Below are 22,483 nucleotides of genomic sequence, written 5' to 3'. Positions count from 1 at the left end.
TGCCCCTGGGAGACGCTGAGATTGGATCCAAGCACCGAGATTTCCGGGTGCGCGGCCTGCATCTCTCTCGCACTCTCCGAGCTGGAGAAGGCTTTCCTAGCTCCCAGCGTTGCTTCCCTGAAAGGAGCAGGCTGAGGAAGTGTGTCCGACATGACTCAGCCCCTTCCTAGGCTTCCCCGCGCTATTGCCTTTCAGTGCAATGGAAGGCGCAGGACTCCTTGGAAAGGAGGCTGGGCTCGGTTGTCTCCCCACTTCAGAGGTCTAGAGCAGAGCACTGAGACGTCTGTCAGGCGGAAGGGAAGCGCTGTTGTGCCCATGGTGAAGATGTTGCTTGGCCGCACTGTGGAAGCAACGCCCAGAGACAAACAGGCACCGTGGGCCTCCAGGCAGGGTCTGCGGGATCACAGCCAGAATGCCCCTGCGTCTCCGCTGAGACGCGACCTCCCAGTTGGAGGCTCCATGCCGCCCTCCAGAGGAGCAAAGACGTGTGGAGTGTGTCTGGCCTTTCCTTGGGAGTGTGGTGCCCTTCCCTCTTCCCCAGGCACAGGAGCAACTGCCCCTGAGCCAAGACCTCTCCAAGGGCTTTTCCCTCAGGCTGAAGCAGATTTCGCAGGAAGCGGGCCTCGAGAGCTTCCTTCGTGGATGCAGAGGCAGCAGAGCGGCCTGCGTGTGCACAGCTGCATTTGGCAGAGAGGAGCTCGCTTTGGCACTGGGAGGCTGTGAGACCTGCTCCAAGCACCGGGATTGCTGGGTTGGGGCCTGCATCTCGCTGCCACCTGCTGAGCTTCCAAAGACTTTCCTAGCTCACAGCCTCGCTAGCCATGAAGGAGCAGGCTGAGGGAGTGTGTCAGACATGACTCAGCACTTTCCTGGGCTTGCCTGTGGTTTTGCCTTTCCACTCCAACTGGGCCCCGGGACTCCTTGCACAGGAGGAGGAGCCCGGTTGTCTCCAAACTTCCTAGGGCTAGAGTAGAGCAGGGAGAACTCTGTCAGCTGGAAGGGAAGAGCAGAAGGGTAGATGGGGCAGATGTTGCCTGGCCGCTCTGGGGAAGCAACGCCCAGGGAGAAACAGGCACCATGGGCCTCCAGGCAGGGGATGCGAGATCCCAGCCAGAGTGCTTCTGCGTCTCAGCCGAGAAGCTTCCTGAGCGTTTGAGGTTGCCTGCAGCTCTCCAGAGGAGCAAAGACATGTGGGGTGTGTTTGGCCTTTCCCTGTGAGGGTGGTGCCCTTGCGGCAGCCCCAGGCCCAGGAGCAACGGCCCCAGAGGAAAGACCGTTCCCACTGAGATTCGCTCAGGCTGAGAAGCAGATTTCGCAGGAAGCGGGAGGAGAGAGCTTCCTTCGCCAATGCAGAGGCAGCCTAGCGGCCTGCGTCTGCACAGCTGGATTTGGCAGAGAGGCGTTCGCTTTGCCCCTGGGAGAGGCTGAGATTGGCTCCAAGCACCGAGATTTCCGGGTGCGCGGCCTGCATCTCTCTCGCACTCTCCGAGCTGGAGAAGGCTTTCCTAGCTCCCAGCGTTGCTTCCCTGAAAGGAGCAGGCTGAGGAAGTGTGTCCGACATGACTCAGCCCCTTCCTAGGCTTCCCCGTGCTATTGCCTTTCAGTGCAATGGAAGGCGCAGGACTCCTTGGAAAGGAGGCTGGGCTCGGTTGTCTCCCCACTTCAGAGGTCTAGAGCAGAGCACTGAGACGTCTGTCAGGCGGAAGGGAAGCGCTGTTGTGCCCATGGTGAAGATGTTGCTTGGCCGCACTGTGGAAGCAACGCCCAGAGAGAAACAGGCACCGTGGGCCTCCAGGCAGGGGCTGCGGGATCACAGCCAGAATGCCCCTGTGTCTCCGCTGAGACGCGACCTCCCAGTTGGAGGCTCCATGCCGCCCTCCAGATGAACAAAGACGTGTGGAGTGTGTCTGGCCTTTCCTTGGGAGTGTGGTGCCCTTCCCTCTTCCCCAGGCACAGGAGCAACTGCCCCTGAGCCAAGACCTCTCCAAGGGCTTTTCCCTCAGGCTGAAGCAGATTTCGCAGGAAGCGGGCCTCGAGAGCTTCCTTGGTGGATGCAGAGGCAGCAGAGCGGCCTGCGTGTGCACAGCTGCATTTGGCAGAGAGGAGCTCGCTTTGGCACTGGGAGGCTGTGAGACCTGCTCCAAGCACCGGGATTGCTGGGTTGGGGCCTGCATCTCGCTGCCACTTGCTGAGCTTCCAAAGACTTTCCTAGCTCACAGCCTCGCTAGCCATGAAGGAGCAGGCTGAGGGAGTGTGTCAGACATGACTCAGCACTTTCCTGGGCTTGCCTGTGGTTTTGCCTTTCCACTCCAACTGGGCCCCGGGACTCCTTGCACAGGAGGAGGAGCCCGGTTGTCTCCAAACTTCCTAGGGCTAGAGTAGAGCAGGGAGAACTCTGTCAGCTGGAAGGGAAGAGCAGAAAGGTAGATGGGGCAGATGTTGCCTGGCCGCTCTGGGGAAGCAACGCCCAGGGAGAAACAGGCACCATGGGCCTCCAGGCAGGGGATGCGAGATCCCAGCCAGAGTGCTTCTGCGTCTCAGCCGAGAAGCTTCCTGAGCGTTTGAGGTTGCCTGCAGCTCTCCAGAGGAGCAAAGACATGTGGGGTGTGTTTGGCCTTTCCCTGTGAGGGTGGTGCCCTTGCGGCAGCCCCAGGCCCAGGAGCAACGGCCCCAGAGGAAAGACCGTTCCCACTGAGATTCGCTCAGGCTGAGAAGCAGATTTCGCAGGAAGCGGGAGGAGAGAGCTTCCTTCGCCAATGCAGAGGCAGCCTAGCGGCCTGCGTCTGCAAAGCTGGATTTGGCAGAGAGGCGTTCGCTTTGCCCCTGGGAGACGCTGAGATTGGCTCCAAGCACCGAGATTTCCGGGTGCGCGGCCTGCATCTCTCTCGCACTCTCCGAGCTGGAGAAGGCTTTCCTAGCTCCCAGCGTTGCTTCCCTGAAAGGAGCAGGCTGAGGAAGTGTGTCCGACATGACTCAGCCCCTTCCTAGGCTTCCCCGTGCTATTGCCTTTCAGTGCAATGGAAGGCGCAGGACTCCTTGGAAAGGAGGCTGGGCTCGGTTGTCTCCCCACTTCAGAGGTCTAGAGCAGAGCACTGAGACGTCTGTCAGGCGGAAGGGAAGCGCTGTTGTGCCCATGGTGAAGATGTTGCTTGGCCGCACTGTGGAAGCAACGCCCAGAGACAAACAGGCACCGTGGGCCTCCAGGCAGGGGCTGCGGGATCACAGCCAGAATGCCCCTGCGTCTCCGCTGAGACGCGACCTCCCAGTTGGAGGCTCCATGCCGCCCTCCAGAGGAGCAAAGACGTGTGGAGTGTGTCTGGCCTTTCCTTGGGAGTGTGGTGCCCTTCCCTCTTCCCCAGGCACAGGAGCAACTGCCCCTGAGCCAAGACCTCTCCAAGGGCTTTTCCCTCAGGCTGAAGCAGATTTCGCAGGAAGCGGGCCTCGAGAGCTTCCTTCGTGGATGCAGAGGCAGCAGAGCGGCCTGCGTGTGCACAGCTGCATTTGGCAGAGAGGAGTTCGCTTTGGCACTGGGAGGCTGTGAGACCTGCTCCAAGCACCGGGATTGCTGGGTTGGGGCCTGCATCTCGCTGCCACTTGCTGAGCTTCCAAAGACTTTCCTAGCTCACAGCCTCGCTAGCCATGAAGGAGCAGGCTGAGGGAGTGTGTCAGACATGACTCAGCACTTTCCTGGGCTTGCCTGTGGTTTTGCCTTTCCACTCCAACTGGGCCCCGGGACTCCTTGCACAGGAGGAGGAGCCCGGTTGTCTCCAAACTTCCTAGGGCTAGAGTAGAGCAGGGAGAACTCTGTCAGCTGGAAGGGAAGAGCAGAAGGGTAGATGGGGCAGATGTTGCCTGGCCGCTCTGGTGAAGCAACGCCCAGGGAGAAACAGGCACCATGGGCCTCCAGGCAGGGGATGCGAGATCCCAGCCAGAGTGCTTCTGCGTCTCAGCCGAGAAGCTTCCTGAGCGTTTGAGGTTGCCTGCAGCTCTCCAGAGGAGCAAAGTCATGTGGGGTGTGTTTGGCCTTTCCCTGTGAGGGTGGTGCCCTTGCGGCAGCCCCAGGCCCAGGAGCAACGGCCCCAGAGGAAAGACCGTTCCCACTGAGATTCGCTCAGGCTGAGAAGCAGATTTCGCAGGAAGTGGGAGGAGAGAGCTTCCTTCGCCAATGCAGAGGCAGCCTAGCGGCCTGCGTCTGCACAGCTGGATTTGGCAGAGAGGCGTTCGCTTTGCCCCTGGGAGACGCTGAGATTGGCTCCAAGCACCGAGATTTCCGGGTGCGCAGCCTGCATCTCTCTCGCACTCTCCGAGCTGGAGAAGGCTTTCCTAGCTCCCAGCGTTGCTTCCCTGAAAGGAGCAGGCTGAGGAAGTGTGTCCGACATGACTCAGCCCCTTCCTAGGCTTCCCCGTGCTATTGCCTTTCAGTGCAATGGAAGGCGCAGGACTCCTTGGAAAGGAGGCTGGGCTCGGTTGTCTCCCCACTTCAGAGGTCTAGAGCAGAGCACTGAGACGTCTGTCAGGCGGAAGGGAAGCGCTGTTGTGCCCATGGTGAAGATGTTGCTTGGCCGCACTGTGGAAGCAACGCCCAGAGAGAAACAGGCACCGTGGGCCTCCAGGCAGGGGCTGCGGGATCACAGCCAGAATGCCCCTGCGTCTCCGCTGAGACGCGACCTCCCAGTTGGAGGTTCCATGCCGCCCTCCAGAGGAGCAAAGACGTGTGGAGTGTGTCTGGCCTTTCCTTGGGAGTGTGGTGCCCTTCCCTCTTCCCCAGGCACAGGAGCAACTGCCCCTGAGCCAAGACCTCTCCAAGGGCTTTTCCCTCAGGCTGAAGCAGATTTCGCAGGAAGCGGGCCTCGAGAGCTTCCTTCGTGGATGCAGAGGCAGCAGAGCGGCCTGCGTGTGCACAGCTGCATTTGGCAGAGAGGAGCTCGCTTTGGCACTGGGAGGCTGTGAGACCTGCTCCAAGCACCGGGATTGCTGGGTTGGGGCCTGCATCTCGCTGCCACTTGCTGAGCTTCCAAAGACTTTCCTAGCTCACAGCCTCGCTAGCCATGAAGGAGCAGGCTGAGGGAGTGTGTCAGACATGACTCAGCACTTTCCTGGGCTTGCCTGTGGTTTTGCCTTTCCACTCCAACTGGGCCCCGGGACTCCTTGCACAGGAGGAGGAGCCCGGTTGTCTCCAAACTTCCTAGGGCTAGAGTAGAGCAGGGAGAACTCTGTCAGCTGGAAGGGAAGAGCAGAAGGGTAGATGGGGCAGATGTTGCCTGGCCGTTCTGGGGAAGCAACGCCCAGGGAGAAACAGGCACCATGGGCCTCCAGGCAGGGGATGCGAGATCCCAGCCAGAGTGCTTCTGCGTCTCAGCCGAGAAGCTTTCTGAGCGTTTGAGGTTGCCTGCAGCTCTCCAGAGGAGCAAAGACATGTGGGGTGTGTTTGGCCTTTCCCTGTGAGGGTGGTGCCCTTGCGGCAGTCCCAGGCCCAGGAGCAACGGCCCCAGAGGAAAGACCGTTCCCACTGAGATTCGCTCAGGCTGAGAAGCAGATTTCGCAGGAAGCGGGAGGAGAGAGCTTCCTTCGCCAATGCAGAGGCAGCCTAGCGGCCTGCGTCTGCACAGCTGGATTTGGCAGAGAGGCCTTCGCTTTGCCCCTGGGAGACGCTGAGATTGGCTCCAAGCACCGAGATTTCCGGGTGCGCGGCCTGCATCTCTCTCGCACTCTCCGAGCTGGAGAAGGCTTTCCTAGCTCCCAGCGTTGCTTCCCTGAGAGGAGCAGGCTGAGGAAGTGTGTCCGACATGACTCAGCCCCTTCCTAGGCTTCCCCGTGCTATTGCCTTTCAGTGCAATGGAAGGCGCAGGACTCCTTGGAAAGGAGGCTGGGCTCGGTTGTCTCCCCACTTCAGAGGTCTAGAGCAGAGCACTGAGACGTCTGTCAGGCGCAAGGGAAGCGCTGTTGTGCCCATGGTGAAGATGTTGCTTGGCCGCACTGTGGAAGCAACGCCCAGAGAGAAACAGGCACCGTGGGCCTCCAGGCAGGGGCTGCGGGATCACAGCCAGAATGCCCCTGCGTCTCCGCTGAGACGCGACCTCCCAGTTGGAGGCTCCATGCCGCCCTCCAGAGGAGCAAAGACGTGTGGAGTGTGTCTGGCCTTTCCTTGGGAGTGTGGTGCCCTTCCCTCTTCCCCAGGCACAGGAGCAACTGCCCCTGAGCCAAGACCTCTCCAAGGGCTTTTCCCTCAGGCTGAAGCAGATTTCGCAGGAAGCGGGCCTCGAGAGCTTCCTTCGTGGATGCAGAGGCAGCAGAGCGGCCTGCGTGTGCAAAGCTGCATTTGGCAGAGAGGAGCTCGCTTTGGCACTGGGAGGCTGTGAGACCTGCTCCAAGCACCGGGATTGCTGGGTTGGGGCCTGCATCTCGCTGCCACTTGCTGAGCTTCCAAAGACTTTCCTAGCTCACAGCCTCGCTAGCCATGAAGGAGCAGGCTGAGGGAGTGTGTCAGACATGACTCAGCACTTTCCTGGGCTTGCCTGTGGTTTTGCCTTTCCACTCCAACTGGGCCCCGGGACTCCTTGCACAGGAGGAGGAGCCCGGTTGTCTCCAAACTTCCTAGGGCTAGAGTAGAGCAGGGAGAACTCTGTCAGCTGGAAGGGAAGAGCAGAAGGGTAGATGGGGCAGATGTTGCCTGGCCGCTCTGGTGAAGCAACGCCCAGGGAGAAACAGGCACCATGGGCCTCCAGGCAGGGGATGCGAGATCCCAGCCAGAGTGCTTCTGCGTCTCAGCCGAGAAGCTTCCTGAGCGTTTGAGGTTGCCTGCAGCTCTCCAGAGGAGCAAAGTCATGTGGGGTGTGTTTGGCCTTTCCCTGTGAGGGTGGTGCCCTTGCGGCAGCCCCAGGCCCAGGAGCAACGGCCCCAGAGAAAAGACCGTTCCCACTGAGATTCGCTCAGGCTGAGAAGCAGATTTCGCAGGAAGCGGGAGGAGAGAGCTTCCTTCGCCAATGCAGAGGCAGCCTAGCGGCCTGCGTCTGCACAGCTGGATTTGGCAGAGAGGCCTTCGCTTTGCCCCTGGGAGACGCTGAGATTGGCTCCAAGCACCGAGATTTCCGGGTGCGCGGCCTGCATCTCTCTCGCACTCTCCGAGCTGGAGAAGGCTTTCCTAGCTCCCAGCGTTGCTTCCCTGAAAGGAGCAGGCTGAGGAAGTGTGTCCGACATGACTCAGCCCCTTCCTAGGCTTCCCCGTGCTATTGCCTTTCAGTGCAATGGAAGGCGCAGGACTCCTTGGAAAGGAGGCTGGGCTCGGTTGTCTCCCCACTTCAGAGGTCTAGAGCAGAGCACTGAGACGTCTGTCAGGCGGAAGGGAAGCGCTGTTGTGCCCATGGTGAAGATGTTGCTTGGCCGCACTGTGGAAGCAACGCCCAGAGAGAAACAGGCACCGTGGGCCTCCAGGCAGGGGCTGCGGGATCACAGCCAGAATGCCCCTGCGTCTCCGCTGAGACGCGACCTCCCAGTTGGAGGTTCCATGCCGCCCTCCAGAGGAGCAAAGACGTGTGGAGTGTGTCTGGCCTTTCCTTGGGAGTGTGGTGCCCTTCCCTCTTCCCCAGGCACAGGAGCAACTGCCCCTGAGCAAAGACCTCTCCAAGGGCTTTTCCCTCAGGCTGAAGCAGATTTCGCAGGAAGCGGGCCTCGAGAGCTTCCTTCGTGGATGCAGAGGCAGCAGAGCGGCCTGCGTGTGCAAAGCTGCATTTGGCAGAGAGGAGCTCGCTTTGGCACTGGGAGGCTGTGAGACCTGCTCCAAGCACCGGGATTGCTGGGTTGGGGCCTGCATCTCGCTGCCACTTGCTGAGCTTCCAAAGACTTTCCTAGCTCACAGCCTCGCTAGCCATGAAGGAGCAGGCTGAGGGAGTGTGTCAGACATGACTCAGCACTTTCCTGGGCTTGCCTGTGGTTTTGCCTTTCCACTCCAACTGGGCCCCGGGACTCCTTGCACAGGAGGAGGAGCCCGGTTGTCTCCAAACTTCCTAGGGCTAGAGTAGAGCAGGGAGAACTCTGTCAGCTGGAAGGGAAGAGCAGAAGGGTAGATGGGGCAGATGTTGCCTGGCCGCTCTGGGGAAGCAACGCCCAGGGAGAAACAGGCACCATGGGCCTCCAGGCAGGGGATGCGAGATCCCAGCCAGAGTGCTTCTGCGTCTCAGCCGAGAAGCTTCCTGAGCGTTTGAGGTTGCCTGCAGCTCTCCAGAGGAGCAAAGACATGTGGGGTGTGTTTGGCCTTTCCCTGTGAGGGTGGTGCCCTTGCGGCAGCCCCAGGCCCAGGAGCAACGGCCCCAGAGGAAAGACCGTTCCCACTGAGATTCGCTCAGGCTGAGAAGCAGATTTCGCAGGAAGCGGGAGGAGAGAGCTTCCTTCGCCAATGCAGAGGCAGCCTAGCGGCCTGCGTCTGCACAGCTGGATTTGGCAGAGAGGCGTTCGCTTTGCCCCTGGGAGACGCTGAGATTGGCTCCAAGCACCGAGATTTCCGGGTGAGCAGCCTGCATCTCTCTCGCACTCTCCGAGCTGGAGGAGGCTTTCCTAGCTCCCAGCGTTGCTTCCCTGAAAGGAGCAGGCTGAGGAAGTGTGTCCGACATGACTCAGCCCCTTCCTAGGCTTCCCCGTGCTATTGCCTTTCAGTGCAATGGAAGGCGCAGGACTCCTTGGAAAGGAGGCTGGGCTCGGTTGTCTCCCCACTTCAGAGGTCTAGAGCAGAGCACTGAGACGTCTGTCAGGCGGAAGGGAAGCGCTGTTGTGCCCATGGTGAAGATGTTGCTTGGCCGCACTGTGGAAGCAACGCCCAGAGAGAAACAGGCACCGTGGGCCTCCAGGCAGGGGCTGCGGGATCACAGCCAGAATGCCCCTGCGTCTCCGCTGAGACGCGACCTCCCAGTTGGAGGCTCCATGCCGCCCTCCAGAGGAGCAAAGACGTGTGGAGTGTGTCTGGCCTTTCCTTGGGAGTGTGGTGCCCTTCCCTCTTCCCCAGGCACAGGAGCAACTGCCCCTGAGCCAAGACCTCTCCAAGGGCTTTTCCCTCAGGCTGAAGCAGATTTCGCAGGAAGCGGGCCTCGAGAGCTTCCTTCGTGGATGCAGAGGCAGCAGAGCGGCCTGCGTGTGCAAAGCTGCATTTGGCAGAGTGGAGCTCGCTTTGGCACTGGGAGGCTGTGAGACCTGCTCCAAGCACCGGGATTGCTGGGTTGGGGCCTGCATCTCGCTGCCACTTGCTGAGCTTCCAAAGACTTTCCTAGCTCACAGCCTCGCTAGCCATGAAGGAGCAGGCTGAGGGAGTGTGTCAGACATGACTCAGCACTTTCCTGGGCTTGCCTGTGGTTTTGCCTTTCCACTCCAAATGGGCCCCGGGACTCCTTGCACAGGAGGAGGAGCCCGGTTGTCTCCAAACTTCCTAGGGCTAGAGTAGAGCAGGGAGAACTCTGTCAGCTGGAAGGGAAGAGCAGAAGGGTAGATGGGGCAGATGTTGCCTGGCCGCTCTGGGGAAGCAACGCCCAGGGAAAAACAGGCACCATGGGCCTCCAGGCAGGGGATGCGAGATCCCAGCCAGAGTGCTTCTGCGTCTCAGCCGAGAAGCTTCCTGAGCGTTTGAGGTTGCCTGCAGCTCTCCAGAGGAGCAAAGACATGTGGGGTGTGTTTGGCCTTTCCCTGTGAGGGTGGTGCCCTTGCGGCAGCCCCAGGCCCAGGAGCAACGGCCCCAGAGGAAAGACCGTTCCCACTGAGATTCGCTCAGGCTGAGAAGCAGATTTCGCAGGAAGCGGGAGGAGAGAGCTTCCTTCGCCAATGCAGAGGCAGCCTAGCGGCCTGCGTCTGCACAGCTGGATTTGGCAGAGAGGCGTTCGCTTTGCCCCTGGGAGACGCTGAGATTGGCTCCAAGCACCGAGATTTCCGGGTGCGCGGCCTGCATCTCTCTCGCACTCTCCGAGCTGGAGAAGGCTTTCCTAGCTCCCAGCGTTGCTTCCCTGAAAGGAGCAGGCTGAGGAAGTGTGTCCGACATGACTCAGCCCCTTCCTAGGCTTCCCCGTGCTATTGCCTTTCAGTGCAATGGAAGGCGCAGGACTCCTTGGAAAGGAGGCTGGGCTCGGTTGTCTCCCCACTTCAGAGGTCTAGAGCAGAGCACTGAGACGTCTGTCAGGCGGAAGGGAAGCGCTGTTGTGCCCATGGTGAAGATGTTGCTTGGCCGCACTGTGGAAGCAACGCCCAGAGAGAAACAGGCACCGTGGGCCTCCAGGCAGGGGCTGCGGGATCACAGCCAGAATGCCCCTGCGTCTCCGCTGAGATGCGACCTCCCAGTTGGAGGCTCCATGCCGCCCTCCAGAGGAGCAAAGACGTGTGGAGTGTGTCTGGCCTTTCCTTGGGAGTGTGGTGCCCTTCCCTCTTCCCCAGGCACAGGAGCAACTGCCCCTGAGCAAAGACCTCTCCAAGGGCTTTTCCCTCAGGCTGAAGCAGATTTCGCAGGAAGCGGGCCTCGAGAGCTTCCTTCGTGGATGCAGAGGCAGCAGAGCGGCCTGCGTGTGCACAGCTGCATTTGGCAGAGAGGAGTTCGCTTTGGCACTGGGAGGCTGTGAGACCTGCTCCAAGCACCGGGATTGCTGGGTTGGGGCCTGCATCTCGCTGCCACTTGCTGAGCTTCCAAAGACTTTCCTAGCTCACAGCCTCGCTAGCCATGAAGGAGCAGGCTGAGGGAGTGTGTCAGACATGACTCAGCACTTTCCTGGGCTTGCCTGTGGTTTTGCCTTTCCACTCCAACTGGGCCCCGGGACTCCTTGCACAGGAGGAGGAGCCCGGTTGTCTCCAAAATTCCTAGGGCTAGAGTAGAGCAGGGAGAACTCTGTCAGCTGGAAGGGAAGAGCAGAAGGGTAGATGGGGCAGATGTTGCCTGGCCGCTCTGGTGAAGCAACGCCCAGGGAGAAACAGGCACCATGGGCCTCCAGGCAGGGGATGCGAGATCCCAGCCAGAGTGCTTCTGCGTCTCAGCCGAGAAGCTTCCTGAGCGTTTGAGGTTGCCTGCAGCTCTCCAGAGGAGCAAAGTCATGTGGGGTGTGTTTGGCCTTTCCCTGTGAGGGTGGTGCCCTTGCGGCAGCCCCAGGCCCAGGAGCAACGGCCCCAGAGGAAAGACCGTTCCCACTGAGATTCGCTCAGGCTGAGAAGCAGATTTCGCAGGAAGTGGGAGGAGAGAGCTTCCTTCGCCAATGCAGAGGCAGCCTAGCGGCCTGCGTCTGCACAGCTGGATTTGGCAGAGAGGCGTTCGCTTTGCCCCTGGGAGACGCTGAGATTGGCTCCAAGCACCGAGATTTCCGGGTGCGCAGCCTGCATCTCTCTCGCACTCTCCGAGCTGGAGAAGGCTTTCCTAGCTCCCAGCGTTGCTTCCCTGAAAGGAGCAGGCTGAGGAAGTGTGTCCGACATGACTCAGCCCCTTCCTAGGCTTCCCCGTGCTATTGCCTTTCAGTGCAATGGAAGGCGCAGGACTCCTTGGAAAGGAGGCTGGGCTCGGTTGTCTCCCCACTTCAGAGGTCTAGAGCAGAGCACTGAGACGTCTGTCAGGCGGAAGGGAAGCGCTGTTGTGCCCATGGTGAAGATGTTGCTTGGCCGCACTGTGGAAGCAACGCCCAGAGAGAAACAGGCACCGTGGGCCTCCAGGCAGGGGCTGCGGGATCACAGCCAGAATGCCCCTGCGTCTCCGCTGAGACGCGACCTCCCAGTTGGAGGCTCCATGCCGCCCTCCAGAGGAGCAAAGACGTGTGGAGTGTGTCTGGCCTTTCCTTGGGAGTGTGGTGCCCTTCCCTCTTCCCCAGGCACAGGAGCAACTGCCCCTGAGCCAAGACCTCTCCAAGGGCTTTTCCCTCAGGCTGAAGCAGATTTCGCAGGAAGCGGGCCTCGAGAGCTTCCTTCGTGGATGCAGAGGCAGCAGAGCGGCCTGCGTGTGCAAAGCTGCATTTGGCAGAGTGGAGCTCGCTTTGGCACTGGGAGGCTGTGAGACCTGCTCCAAGCACCGGGATTGCTGGGTTGGGGCCTGCATCTCGCTGCCACTTGCTGAGCTTCCAAAGACTTTCCTAGCTCACAGCCTCGCTAGCCATGAAGGAGCAGGCTGAGGGAGTGTGTCAGACATGACTCAGCACTTTCCTGGGCTTGCCTGTGGTTTTGCCTTTCCACTCCAAATGGGCCCCGGGACTCCTTGCACAGGAGGAGGAGCCCGGTTGTCTCCAAACTTCCTAGGGCTAGAGTAGAGCAGGGAGAACTCTGTCAGCTGGAAGGGAAGAGTAGAAGGGTAGATGGGGCAGATGTTGCCTGGCCGCTCTGGGGAAGCAACGCCCAGGGAAAAACAGGCACCATGGGCCTCCAGGCAGGGGATGCGAGATCCCAGCCAGAGTGCTTCTGCGTCTCAGCCGAGAAGCTTCCTGAGAGTTTGAGGTTGCCTGCAGCTCTCCAGAGGAGCAAAGACATGTGGGGTGTGTTTGGCCTTTCCCTGTGAGGGTGGTGCCCTTGCGGCAGCCCCAGGCCCAGGAGCAACGGCCCCAGAGGAAAGACCGTTCCCACTGAGATTCGCTCAGGCTGAGAAGCAGATTTCGCAGGAAGCGGGAGGAGAGAGCTTCCTTCGCCAATGCAGAGGCAGCCTAGCGGCCTGCGTCTGCACAGCTGGATTTGGCAGAGAGGCCTTCGCTTTGCCCCTGGGAGACGCTGAGATTGGCTCCAAGCACCGAGATTTCCGGGTGCGCGGCCTGCATCTCTCTCGCACTCTCCGAGCTGGAGAAGGCTTTCCTAGCTCCCAGCGTTGCTTCCCTGAGAGGAGCAGGCTGAGGAAGTGTGTCCGACATGACTCAGCCCCTTCCTAGGCTTCCCCGTGCTATTGCCTTTCAGTGCAATGGAAGGCGCAGGACTCCTTGGAAAGGAGGCTGGGCTCGGTTGTCTCCCCACTTCAGAGGTCTAGAGCAGAGCACTGAGACGTCTGTCAGGCGCAAGGGAAGCGCTGTTGTGCCCATGGTGAAGATGTTGCTTGGCCGCACTGTGGAAGCAACGCCCAGAGAGAAACAGGCACCGTGGGCCTCCAGGCAGGGGCTGCGGGATCACAGCCAGAATGCCCCTGCGTCTCCGCTGAGACGCGACCTCCCAGTTGGAGGCTCCATGCCGCCCTCCAGAGGAGCAAAGACGTGTGGAGTGTGTCTGGCCTTTCCTTGGGAGTGTGGTGCCCTTCCCTCTTCCCCAGGCACAGGAGCAACTGCCCCTGAGCCAAGACCTCTCCAAGGGCTTTTCCCTCAGGCTGAAGCAGATTTCGCAGGAAGCGGGCCTCGAGAGCTTCCTTCGTGGATGCAGAGGCAGCAGAGCGGCCTGCGTGTGCACAGCTGCATTTGGCAGAGAGGAGCTCGCTTTGGCACTGGGAGGCTGTGAGACCTGCTCCAAGCACCGGGATTGCTGGGTTGGGGCCTGCATCTCGCTGCCACTTGCTGAGCTTCCAAAGACTTTCCTAGCTCACAGCCTCGCTAGCCATGAAGGAGCAGGCTGAGGGAGTGTGTCAGACATGACTCAGCACTTTCCTGGGCTTGCCTGTGGTTTTGCCTTTCCACTCCAACTGGGCCCCGGGACTCCTTGCACAGGAGGAGGAGCCCGGTTGTCTCCAAACTTCCGAGGGCTAGAGTAGAGCAGGGAGAACTCTGTCAGCTGGAAGGGAAGAGCAGAAGGGTAGATGGGGCAGATGTTGCCTGGCCGTTCTGGGGAAGCAACGCCCAGGGAGAAACAGGCACCATGGGCCTCCAGGCAGGGGATGCGAGATCCCAGCCAGAGTGCTTCTGCGTCTCAGCCGAGAAGCTTCCTGAGCGTTTGAGGTTGCCTGCAGCTCTCCAGAGGAGCAAAGACATGTGGGGTGTGTTTGGCCTTTCCCTGTGAGGGTGGTGCCCTTGCGGCAGCCCCAGGCCCAGGAGCAACGGCCCCAGAGGAAAGACCGTTCCCACTGAGATTCGCTCAGGCTGAGAAGCAGATTTCGCAGGAAGCGGGAGGAGAGAGCTTCCTTCGCCAATGCAGAGGCAGCCTAGCGGCCTGCGTCTGCACAGCTGGATTTGGCAGAGAGGCCTTCGCTTTGCCCCTGGGAGACGCTGAGATTGGCTCCAAGCACCGAGATTTCCGGGTGCGCGGCCTGCATCTCTCTCGCACTCTCCGAGCTGGAGAAGGCTTTCCTAGCTCCCAGCGTTGCTTCCCTGAGAGGAGCAGGCTGAGGAAGTGTGTCCGACATGACTCAGCCCCTTCCTAGGCTTCCCCGTGCTATTGCCTTTCAGTGCAATGGAAGGCGCAGGACTCCTTGGAAAGGAGGCTGGGCTCGGTTGTCTCCCCACTTCAGAGGTCTAGAGCAGAGCACTGAGACGTCTGTCAGGCGCAAGGGAAGCGCTGTTGTGCCCATGGTGAAGATGTTGCTTGGCCGCACTGTGGAAGCAACGCCCAGAGAGAAACAGGCACCGTGGGCCTCCAGGCAGGGGCTGCGGGATCACAGCCAGAATGCCCCTGCGTCTCCGCTGAGACGCGACCTCCCAGTTGGAGGCTCCATGCCGCCCTCCAGAGGAGCAAAGACGTGTGGAGTGTGTCTGGCCTTTCCTTGGGAGTGTGGTGCCCTTCCCTCTTCCCCAGGCACAGGAGCAACTGCCCCTGAGCCAAGACCTCTCCAAGGGCTTTTCCCTCAGGCTGAAGCAGATTTCGCAGGAAGCGGGCCTCGAGAGCTTCCTTCGTGGATGCAGAGGCAGCAGAGCGGCCTGCGTGTGCAAAGCTGCATTTGGCAGAGAGGAGCTCGCTTTGGCACTGGGAGGCTGTGAGACCTGCTCCAAGCACCGGGATTGCTGGGTTGGGGCCTGCATCTCGCTGCCACTTGCTGAGCTTCCAAAGACTTTCCTAGCTCACAGCCTCGCTAGCCATGAAGGAGCAGGCTGAGGGAGTGTGTCAGACATGACTCAGCACTTTCCTGGGCTTGCCTGTGGTTTTGCCTTTCCACTCCAACTGGGCCCCGGGACTCCTTGCACAGGAGGAGGAGCCCGGTTGTCTCCAAACTTCCTAGGGCTAGAGTAGAGCAGGGAGAACTCTGTCAGCTGGAAGGGAAGAGCAGAAGGGTAGATGGGGCAGATGTTGCCTGGCCGCTCTGGGGAAGCAACGCCCAGGGAGAAACAGGCACCATGGGCCTCCAGGCAGGGGATGCGAGATCCCAGCCAGAGTGCTTCTGCGTCTCAGCCGAGAAGCTTCCTGAGCGTTTGAGGTTGCCTGCAGCTCTCCAGAGGAGCAAAGACATGTGGGGTGTGTTTGGCCTTTCCCTGTGAGGGTGGTGCCCTTGCGGCAGCCCCAGGCCCAGGAGCAACGGCCCCAGAGGAAAGACCGTTCCCACTGAGATTCGCTCAGGCTGAGAAGCAGATTTGGCAGGAAGCGGGAGGAGAGAGCTTCCTTCGCCAATGCAGAGGCAGCCTAGCGGCCTGCGTCTGCAAAGCTGGATTTGGCAGAGCGGCCTTCGCTTTGCCCCTGGGAGACGCTGAGATTGGATCCAAGCACCGAGATTTCCGGGTGCGCGGCCTGCATCTCTCTCGCACTCTCCGAGCTGGAGAAGGCTTTCCTAGCTCCCAGCGTTGCTTCCCTGAAAGGAGCAGGCTGAGGAAGTGTGTCCGACATGACTCAGCCCCTTCCTAGGCTTCCCCGCGCTATTGCCTTTCAGTGCAATGGAAGGCGCAGGACTCCTTGGAAAGGAGGCTGGGCTCGGTTGTCTCCCCACTTCAGAGGTCTAGAGCAGAGCACTGAGACGTCTGTCAGGCGGAAGGGAAGCGCTGTTGTGCCCATGGTGAAGATGTTGCTTGGCCGCACTGTGGAAGCAACGCCCAGAGACAAACAGGCACCGTGGGCCTCCAGGCAGGGTCTGCGGGATCACAGCCAGAATGCCCCTGCGTCTCCGCTGAGACGCGACCTCCCAGTTGGAGGCTCCATGCCGCCCTCCAGAGGAGCAAAGACGTGTGGAGTGTGTCTGGCCTTTCCTTGGGAGTGTGGTGCCCTTCCCTCTTCCCCAGGCACAGGAGCAACTGCCCCTGAGCCAAGACCTCTCCAAGGGCTTTTCCCTCAGGCTGAAGCAGATTTCGCAGGAAGCGGGCCTCGAGAGCTTCCTTCGTGGATGCAGAGGCAGCAGAGCGGCCTGCGTGTGCACAGCTGCATTTGGCAGAGAGGAGCTCGCTTTGGCACTGGGAGGCTGTGAGACCTGCTCCAAGCACCGGGATTGCTGGGTTGGGGCCTGCATCTCGCTGCCACCTGCTGAGCTTCCAAAGACTTTCCTAGCTCACAGCCTCGCTAGCCATGAAGGAGCAGGCTGAGGGAGTGTGTCAGACATGACTCAGCACTTTCCTGGGCTTGCCTGTGGTTTTGCCTTTCCACTCCAACTGGGCCCCGGGACTCCTTGCACAGGAGGAGGAGCCCGGTTGTCTCCAAACTTCCTAGGGCTAGAGTAGAGCAGGGAGAACTCTGTCAGCTGGAAGGGAAGAGCAGAAGGGTAGATGGGGCAGATGTTGCCTGGCCGCTCTGGGGAAGCAACGCCCAGGGAGAAACAGGCACCATGGGCCTCCAGGCAGGGGATGCGAGATCCCAGCCAGAGTGCTTCTGCGTCTCAGCCGAGAAGCTTCCTGAGCGTTTGAGGTTGCCTGCAGCTCTCCAGAGGAGCAAAGACATGTGGGGTGTGTTTGGCCTTTCCCTGTGAGGGTGGTGCCCTTGCGGCAGCCCCAGGCCCAGGAGCAACGGCCCCAGAGGAAAGACCGTTCCCACTGAGATTCGCTCAGGCTGAGAAGCAGATTTCGCAGGAAGCGGGAGGAGAGAGCTTCCTTCGCCAATGCAGAGGCAGCCTAGCGGCCTGCGTCTGCACAGCTGGATTTGGCAGAGAGGCGTTCGCTTTGCCCCTGGGAGAGGCTGAGATTGGCTCCAAGCACCGAGATTTCCGGGTGCGCGGCCTGCATCTCTCTCGCACTCTCCGAGCTGGAGAAGGCTTTCCTAGCTCCCAGCGTTGCTTCCCTGAAAGGAGCAGGCTGAGGAAGTGTGTCCGACATGACTCAGCCCCTTCCTAGGCTTCCCCGTGCTATTGCCTTTCAGTGCAATGGAAGGCGCAGGACTCCTTGGAAAGGAGGCTGGGCTCGGTTGTCTCCCCACTTCAGAGGTCTAGAGCAGAGCACTGAGACGTCTGTCAGGCGGAAGGGAAGCGCTGTTGTGCCCATGGTGAAGATGTTGCTTGGCCGCACTGTGGAAGCAACGCCCAGAGAGAAACAGGCACCGTGGGCCTCCAGGCAGGGGCTGCGGGATCACAGCCAGAATGCCCCTGTGTCTCCGCTGAGACGCGACCTCCCAGTTGGAGGCTCCATGCCGCCCTCCAGATGAACAAAGACGTGTGGAGTGTGTCTGGCCTTTCCTTGGGAGTGTGGTGCCCTTCCCTCTTCCCCAGGCACAGGAGCAACTGCCCCTGAGCCAAGACCTCTCCAAGGGCTTTTCCCTCAGGCTGAAGCAGATTTCGCAGGAAGCGGGCCTCGAGAGCTTCCTTGGTGGATGCAGAGGCAGCAGAGCGGCCTGCGTGTGCACAGCTGCATTTGGCAGAGAGGAGCTCGCTTTGGCACTGGGAGGCTGTGAGACCTGCTCCAAGCACCGGGATTGCTGGGTTGGGGCCTGCATCTCGCTGCCACTTGCTGAGCTTCCAAAGACTTTCCTAGCTCACAGCCTCGCTAGCCATGAAGGAGCAGGCTGAGGGAGTGTGTCAGACATGACTCAGCACTTTCCTGGGCTTGCCTGTGGTTTTGCCTTTCCACTCCAACTGGGCCCCGGGACTCCTTGCACAGGAGGAGGAGCCCGGTTGTCTCCAAACTTCCTAGGGCTAGAGTAGAGCAGGGAGAACTCTGTCAGCTGGAAGGGAAGAGCAGAAAGGTAGATGGGGCAGATGTTGCCTGGCCGCTCTGGGGAAGCAACGCCCAGGGAGAAACAGGCACCATGGGCCTCCAGGCAGGGGATGCGAGATCCCAGCCAGAGTGCTTCTGCGTCTCAGCCGAGAAGCTTCCTGAGCGTTTGAGGTTGCCTGCAGCTCTCCAGAGGAGCAAAGACATGTGGGGTGTGTTTGGCCTTTCCCTGTGAGGGTGGTGCCCTTGCGGCAGCCCCAGGCCCAGGAGCAACGGCCCCAGAGGAAAGACCGTTCCCACTGAGATTCGCTCAGGCTGAGAAGCAGATTTCGCAGGAAGCGGGAGGAGAGAGCTTCCTTCGCCAATGCAGAGGCAGCCTAGCGGCCTGCGTCTGCAAAGCTGGATTTGGCAGAGAGGCGTTCGCTTTGCCCCTGGGAGACGCTGAGATTGGCTCCAAGCACCGAGATTTCCGGGTGCGCGGCCTGCATCTCTCTCGCACTCTCCGAGCTGGAGAAGGCTTTCCTAGCTCCCAGCGTTGCTTCCCTGAAAGGAGCAGGCTGAGGAAGTGTGTCCGACATGACTCAGCCCCTTCCTAGGCTTCCCCGTGCTATTGCCTTTCAGTGCAATGGAAGGCGCAGGACTCCTTGGAAAGGAGGCTGGGCTCGGTTGTCTCCCCACTTCAGAGGTCTAGAGCAGAGCACTGAGACGTCTGTCAGGCGGAAGGGAAGCGCTGTTGTGCCCATGGTGAAGATGTTGCTTGGCCGCACTGTGGAAGCAACGCCCAGAGAGAAACAGGCACCGTGGGCCTCCAGGCAGGGGCTGCGGGATCACAGCCAGAATGCCCCTGCGTCTCCGCTGAGACGCGACCTCCCAGTTGGAGGCTCCATGGCGCCCTCCAGAGGAGCAAAGACGTGTGGAGTGTGTCTGGCCTTTCCTTGGGAGTGTGGTGCCCTTCCCTCTTCCCCAGGCACAGGAGCAACTGCCCCTGAGCCAAGACCTCTCCAAGGGCTTTTCCCTCAGGCTGAAGCAGATTTCGCAGGAAGCGGGCCTCGAGAGCTTCCTTCGTGGATGCAGAGGCAGCAGAGCGGCCTGCGTGTGCACAGCTGCATTTGGCAGAGAGGAGTTCGCTTTGGCACTGGGAGGCTGTGAGACCTGCTCCAAGCACCGGGATTGCTGGGTTGGGGCCTGCATCTCGCTGCCACTTGCTGAGCTTCCAAAGACTTTCCTAGCTCACAGCCTCGCTAGCCATGAAGGAGCAGGCTGAGGGAGTGTGTCAGACATGACTCAGCACTTTCCTGGGCTTGCCTGTGGTTTTGCCTTTCCACTCCAACTGGGCCCCGGGACTCCTTGCACAGGAGGAGGAGCCCGGTTGTCTCCAAACTTCCTAGGGCTAGAGTAGAGCAGGGAGAACTCTGTCAGCTGGAAGGGAAGAGCAGAAGGGTAGATGGGGCAGATGTTGCCTGGCCGCTCTGGTGAAGCAACGCCCAGGGAGAAACAGGCACCATGGGCCTCCAGGCAGGGGATGCGAGATCCCAGCCAGAGTGCTTCTGCGTCTCAGCCGAGAAGCTTCCTGAGCGTTTGAGGTTGCCTGCAGCTCTCCAGAGGAGCAAAGTCATGTGGGGTGTGTTTGGCCTTTCCCTGTGAGGGTGGTGCCCTTGCGGCAGCCCCAGGCCCAGGAGCAACGGCCCCAGAGGAAAGACCGTTCCCACTGAGATTCGCTCAGGCTGAGAAGCAGATTTCGCAGGAAGCGGGAGGAGAGAGCTTCCTTCGCCAATGCAGAGGCAGCCTAGCGGCCTGCGTCTGCACAGCTGGATTTGGCAGAGAGGCGTTCGCTTTGCCCCTGGGAGACGCTGAGATTGGCTCCAAGCACCGAGATTTCCGGGTGCGCAGCCTGCATCTCTCTCGCACTCTCCGAGCTGGAGAAGGCTTTCCTAGCTCCCAGCGTTGCTTCCCTGAAAGGAGCAGGCTGAGGAAGTGTGTCCGACATGACTCAGCCCCTTCCTAGGCTTCCCCGTGCTATTGCCTTTCAGTGCAATGGAAGGCGCAGGACTCCTTGGAAAGGAGGCTGGGCTCGGTTGTCTCCCCACTTCAGAGGTCTAGAGCAGAGCACTGAGACGTCTGTCAGGCGGAAGGGAAGCGCTGTTGTGCCCATGGTGAAGATGTTGCTTGGCCGCACTGTGGAAGCAACGCCCAGAGAGAAACAGGCACCGTGGGCCTCCAGGCAGGGGCTGCGGGATCACAGCCAGAATGCCCCTGCGTCTCCGCTGAGACGCGACCTCCCAGTTGGAGGTTCCATGCCGCCCTCCAGAGGAGCAAAGACGTGTGGAGTGTGTCTGGCCTTTCCTTGGGAGTGTGGTGCCCTTCCCTCTTCCCCAGGCACAGGAGCAACTGCCCCTGAGCCAAGACCTCTCCAAGGGCTTTTCCCTCAGGCTGAAGCAGATTTCGCAGGAAGCGGGCCTCGAGAGCTTCCTTCGTGGATGCAGAGGCAGCAGAGCGGCCTGCGTGTGCAAAGCTGCATTTGGCAGAGTGGAGCTCGCTTTGGCACTGGGAGGCTGTGAGACCTGCTCCAAGCACCGGGATTGCTGGGTTGGGGCCTGCATCTCGCTGCCACTTGCTGAGCTTCCAAAGACTTTCCTAGCTCACAGCCTCGCTAGCCATGAAGGAGCAGGCTGAGGGAGTGTGTCAGACATGACTCAGCACTTTCCTGGGCTTGCCTGTGGTTTTGCCTTTCCACTCCAAATGGGCCCCGGGACTCCTTGCACAGGAGGAGGAGCCCGGTTGTCTCCAAACTTCCTAGGGCTAGAGTAGAGCAGGGAGAACTCTGTCAGCTGGAAGGGAAGAGCAGAAGGGTAGATGGGGCAGATGTTGCCTGGCCGCTCTGGGGAAGCAACGCCCAGGGAAAAACAGGCACCATGGGCCTCCAGGCAGGGGATGCGAGATCCCAGCCAGAGTGCTTCTGCGTCTCAGCCGAGAAGCTTCCTGAGCGTTTGAGGTTGCCTGCAGCTCTCCAGAGGAGCAAAGACATGTGGGGTGTGTTTGGCCTTTCCCTGTGAGGGTGGTGCCCTTGCGGCAGCCCCAGGCCCAGGAGCAACGGCCCCAGAGGAAAGACCGTTCCCACTGAGATTCGCTCAGGCTGAGAAGCAGATTTCGCAGGAAGCGGGAGGAGAGAGCTTCCTTCGCCAATGCAGAGGCAGCCTAGCGGCCTGCGTCTGCACAGCTGGATTTGGCAGAGAGGCCTTCGCTTTGCCCCTGGGAGACGCTGAGATTGGCTCCAAGCACCGAGATTTCCGGGTGCGCGGCCTGCATCTCTCTCGCACTCTCCGAGCTGGAGAAGGCTTTCCTAGCTCCCAGCGTTGCTTCCCTGAAAGGAGCAGGCTGAGGAAGTGTGTCCGACATGACTCAGCCCCTTCCTAGGCTTCCCCGTGCTATTGCCTTTCAGTGCAATGGAAGGCGCAGGACTCCTTGGAAAGGAGGCTGGGCTCGGTTGTCTCCCCACTTCAGAGGTCTAGAGCAGAGCACTGAGACGTCTGTCAGGCGCAAGGGAAGCGCTGTTGTGCCCATGGTGAAGATGTTGCTTGGCCGCACTGTGGAAGCAACGCCCAGAGAGAAACAGGCACCGTGGGCCTCCAGGCAGGGGCTGCGGGATCACAGCCAGAATGCCCCTGCGTCTCCGCTGAGACGCGACCTCCCAGTTGGAGGCTCCATGCCGCCCTCCAGAGGAGCAAAGACGTGTGGAGTGTGTCTGGCCTTTCCTTGGGAGTTTGGTGCCCTTCCCTCTTCCCCAGGCACAGGAGCAACTGCCCCTGAGCCAAGACCTCTCCAAGGGCTTTTCCCTCAGGCTGAAGCAGATTTCGCAGGAAGCGGGCCTCGAGAGCTTCCTTCGTGGATGCAGAGGCAGCAGAGCGGCCTGCGTGTGCACAGCTGCATTTGGCAGAGAGGAGCTCGCTTTGGCACTGGGAGGCTGTGAGACCTGCTCCAAGCACCGGGATTGCTGGGTTGGGGCCTGCATCTCGCTGCCACTTGCTGAGCTTCCAAAGACTTTCCTAGCTCACAGCCTCGCTAGCCATGAAGGAGCAGGCTGAGGGAGTGTGTCAGACATGACTCAGCACTTTCCTGGGCTTGCCTGTGGTTTTGCCTTTCCACTCCAACTGGGCCCCGGGACTCCTTGCACAGGAGGAGGAGCCCGGTTGTCTCCAAACTTCCTAGGGCTAGAGTAGAGCAGGGAGAACTCTGTCAGCTGGAAGGGAAGAGCAGAAGGGTAGATGGGGCAGATGTTGCCTGGCCGCTCTGGGGAAGCAACGCCCAGGGAGAAACAGGCACCATGGGCCTCCAGGCAGGGGATGCGAGATCCCAGCCAGAGTGCTTCTGCGTCTCAGCCGAGAAGCTTCCTGAGCGTTTGAGGTTGCCTGCAGCTCTCCAGAGGAGCAAAGACATGTGGGGTGTGTTTGGCCTTTCCTTGTGAAGGTGGTGCCCTTGCGGCAGCCCCAGGCCCAGGAGCAACGGCCCCAGAGGAAAGACCGTTCCCACTGAGATTCGCTCAGGCTGAGAAGCAGATTTCGCAGGAAGCGGGAGGAGAGAGCTTCCTTCGCCAA

The sequence above is a fragment of the Moschus berezovskii genome, chromosome 11 (genome assembly GCF_049115385.1).
Source record: "Moschus berezovskii isolate FMDL1 chromosome 11, NW_MosBer_1.0, whole genome shotgun sequence".
Classification (NCBI taxonomy): Eukaryota; Metazoa; Chordata; class Mammalia; order Artiodactyla; family Moschidae; genus Moschus; species Moschus berezovskii.
This window is presented reverse-complemented; position numbering follows the sequence as displayed.